The sequence below is a fragment of the Triticum urartu genome, chromosome 3A, assembly GCF_056163025.1.
Source record: "Triticum urartu cultivar PI428250 chromosome 3A, HENAU_Tu73, whole genome shotgun sequence".
Taxonomy (NCBI): Eukaryota; Viridiplantae; Streptophyta; class Magnoliopsida; order Poales; family Poaceae; genus Triticum; species Triticum urartu.
The window spans coordinates 134,465,256-134,469,828 of NC_141875.1; positions in this window are offsets into that span (position 1 = coordinate 134,465,256).

Genomic DNA, 4,573 nt, shown 5'->3' on the forward strand with positions numbered 1-4,573 from the left:
CGACCTTCTCAAATTTCCACTTTTCTTCTTGAATGAAGTGGGTCAGCATGTGACTTTGTCCAGGAGTCAGCTTGAAGTCAGGCAAGGGAGTGTTGGGGTCCTTGTGCCAGACATCAATGTAGTCGAGGATCAACTTGGGATCCAAAAGCAGTGGCACCTCTGATCCTTTGGCTCTAGCGGCCCTGACTTGCCTGTCTCTGATGATTTCTGCAAGTTCATCATCATCAGCTTTGTCTTCTTCAGACGGTACTTGGAAAGCGACTTGTTTCTTTTGAGGACTTGGGCGAGGACCTCGTCCAACAGTGGCCTTTGTCTTCAGCAGTGAGGGGCCTGCTGAGGAACTTTGTGCAGCTGAGGAACTAGCTGAGACACCTGAGGCAATGGAGATGCCTGCAATCCTTTGGCACGAGGCGAGATGCACAGGTGCTGAGGATTTAGTCGGAACAGCTGAGGGCTTTGGAGGAACAGGAGCAGCATGAGGAATTGGCCGTGAGGGCTTTGAGGATTCTCGCCGTGAGGGCATTGCTGAGGAACTTGGCCTTGAGGGCATTGTTGGTGGAGCACTTGGCTTGCGCGCAGGCTTCTTTGACATAGCCTTCTTTTGCTGGACAGCAAAGGCCTCAGCAGAGGCAGCAGTAGCAGCAGTAGAGTCTTCATTGAATTTCCTCACTGCTTCTTTGGCTTGCTTAGCCAACTTGGCTTGGCGCTTGGCCCATTCATCAGGATAGTCCTCACCGCGCTTGAGGCTAGTGGGATCAGCGATTTGGCCAAGTGCCAATGAAGGTCTTGGGCATGGAGGATTGAGTGCGAATTTCTTCATGTACTTAGGAGTGACATATATGTATTCCCTCCACTCTCTTTCCCATCTCCTCACTATCTTCTGAATGTGCACTTTGCGCTCATTCTTGGTTTCCTTAGTAGGTGTGCAGTACCCTGCATATATTTCATCAGGGATCTCAAATGTTGTATTTACGTCAGGCCTCTTTCCTCCCTTCTGTGGCTTCTTACCATCAGCCATTTTCTTCAGTTGAGGAATTTGAACAATTGAATTCTCTGAAGAAGTATGCAACTTTTCTTCGAGGAACGCTACAAATGAGTTAAGTTGATGAGAACCTAGTGATTCAGCAGCTGACATCTGTACCTATGAACATAGTATAGTTGCGAGGAATTTGGAGAGGTCATATGCGTTCTCAGAAGGTTTTGTAAAAAGAACAAGTTAGAGGAATTTGACCAGATGAGTCTTGAAGAATTTCACTAAGCATTCTTTGTCTTAGGTTCCAGAGATGTGTAGATTAAAAATCCACACATTTGAGGAATCTTGAAGAAAAACATGGCTTAGAGAAACGAATCAAGAACAGATGACTTGTGACGTGTTTAGTGTGTGAATCTATGAAGAAAAACACCTTTGAAGATTTTGAAGATAATCATTCGAATCAACGAGGGTAGTAAAAGTAACTTTTAATTACCATGGACGAAGAACACGACAAACTAGAGTGAGGAGATGTGAAGTTCGTCTGTGCAGATCTTCCACGCCCTAACTTGGCGGAGGAAGACGGCTATGGCGGCGGCGGAGTGAAGATTTCCATGGTCGGCGCGAGTACGTCGGCGACGAGGTCGAGGCAGTGAAGCTCTTCCTCACCGGCGGTGATGAAGTAGTGGCAGCGCTAGGGTTTGAGAAGCTCGAGCTGGAGAGAGATCGAGCGGAGTAAAAGAAGTGAGGAAGGGAAGGAGGGGTATTTATAGCCACGTTGAAAAACTGCTCGCCCGAAGAAATTGGACGAACGTGCCCCTGACCCTTCTCATTCGCATGACATGTGTCACCCACGTAGTGAGAGGTGGAGATCGTGTTAGATAGTGGGTGAGTGGATAAGTATATCGTGGGATGCGGAACGGTTTGAGCGGCAAAGCCGAAAATTTCGACAAGATAGGTTTTAAAGTTCCGTTCGCAATTTCTTCAGCTGAGAAGGACACAGTGAAGATTTTGAACGAGTTTCAAATAGAACGCATATGAAGAATTTGTGAGCAGATTGGGTTGAGTATAGCATAGAGGGGAAGGGTCCGATCACATTCACTTAGAAGAAAACCAACTTGAAGAAATAGCAATAAGTGAATGCTATAGAGGACATAAACTCATATATATATATAGCCAATGAAGAAAAACGACGGAAACAGTGAAGACTATGCAAAGTTGAAGAATATGAATAATTTGAGGAATTTCAACTTTTGGTGGTGGCGTGACCCACCGTATAAGAATGATGATTTCAGACACCGCGTACAATTATCGTAGGGTTCTGAGAATCAAATTCTTCATTAATTTCTTCACACTAAGAGTGTTATTCTTCATTGATTGAAGAAAAACGTTTCTTCATGTGTTGCACGTCTAAGTCATCAATTTTGCATTAGTGTTAGGATGAGTGTCCTTTTCAAAGAACATTCGAAGATTCTAGGATATTTAGCTCACACCGCAACTTGCTAAATCTCTTCTCATCCAAGGGCTTTGTGAAGATATCGGCTAGCTATTCTTCAGTCTTCACATGCTCAATAGAAATGTCGCCCTTCAACACATGATCACGAAGAAAATGATGACGAATCTGAATGTGCTTTGTCTTCGAGTGCTGAACTGGGTTGTGAGCAATCTTGATGGCACTCTCATTGTCACAGAAGAGAGGCACATTCTTCATGTTGACGCCGTAGTCCTTGAGAGTTTGCTTCATCCATAGCAATTGGGCACAGCAAGAACCAGCGGCAATGTACTCAGCTTCAGCAGTAGCTAGTGATACACAGTTCTGTTTCTTCGAGGACCAATAGACCAAAGATCGTCCGAGGAAATGACATGTACCAGATGTTGACTTGCGGTCCACACGATCACCAGCATAGTCAGAGTCAGAATATCCAATGAGATCAAAAGCCGAGCCCTTGGGGTACCATAATCCAAGTGTTGGTGTGTGAGCTAGATATCAAAGAATATGCTTCACAGCCTTATGGTGTGATTCCTTCGGTGTAGCTTGAAATCGGGAACACATGCAAACACTAAGCATTATATCTGGCCTAGATGCACATAAGTACAATAAAGAACCTATCATGGAGCGGTATACCTTATGATCGAAGTCAATACCATTTTCATCAGTGCATAGATGGCCATTTGTGGGCATAGGAATTTTGACGCCTTTGCAATCTTGCATGCCAAATTTCCTCAGCACATCCTTGAGGTATTTCTCCTGAGATATGAATATGCCATTGCGCTGTTGATGAATTTGAAGACCTAAGAAGAATTTCAACTCTCCCATCATAGACATTTGATATTCTTCACTCATCATATAGGCAAATTCATCATATTGAGAAATGCACTTTTCACATCCATTTGATATAAAGTGATATCATGATGGTTAGCATAAGCAAGTAATATGTGAATAGCCTCAAGTCTAGCAACAGGTGCAGAAGTTTCATCGAAATCAATTCCTTCAACCTGTGTGTAGCCTTGAGCTACAAGCCGTGCCTTATTTCTCACCACAAGGCCATTTTCATCTTGCTTGTTGCGGTAGATCCACTTTGTGCCGATGATATTGTGCTTGCGAGGATCTGGACGTTTGACCAGTTCCCAGACATTGTTGAGCTCGAACTGATGTAATTCTTCTTGCATGGCCTGAATCCAGTCAGGCTCTAGAAATGCTTCATCTACCTTAGTGGGCTCTGTAATAGAGACAAAAGCATAGTGCCCACAAAAGTTAGACAAATGTGAAGCTTTTGAGCGTGTGAGAGGACCTGGCACTTTGATGTCATTGATGATCTTTTCAACTTGCACTTCTTTTGCAATGCGAGGATGAGCTGGTTGCCGTTGAAGAATTTGATCAGCGTTTTCTTCAACACCATTTTCTTCAGCATTTTCTTCAGGTGCATTAGCTCGATGTTCTTCATGTTCTGGAATGAATTCTTCAGCAGATTCTTCAGTAGGAATGACATCCTCAGTAGCCTTGAATTTGATAGTTTCCTCAGGTGCTGGTTCATCTATCACAGTAGGTAGGTGCTCTCTTTGCGAGCCATTAGTTTCATCGAACCGCACATCTACAGTTTCAACAACTTTGTGAAGAACGTTGTTGAAGACTCTATAGGTGTGCGAGTCCTTTCCGTAACCAAGCATAAAACCTTCATGTGCTTTCGGTGCAAATTTTGAGTTGTGATGAGGATCTCTAATCCAACATTTAGCACCGAAGACTTTGAAATAACTTACATTGGGTTTCTTATCAGTGAGGAGTTCATAGGCAGTCTTTTTGAAGAATTTGTGAAGATATACTCTGTTGGTGATGTGGCATGCAGTATCAATTGCCTCAGTCCAGAAACGACGAGGCGTTTTGTATTCATCAAGCATACTGAGAGCCATCTCAGCAAGAGTCCTGTTCTTGCGCTCCACGACGCCGTTCTGCTGAGGAGAATAACGAGAAGATAACTCATGAGTAATACCAAGTTCATCAAGATAGTCATCGAGACCAGAATTCTTGAACTCAGTGCCATTGTCACTTCTGATGTGCTTGATCTTCACACCAAAGTTGGTTGAAGCCCTCGAGGAAAATCGTTT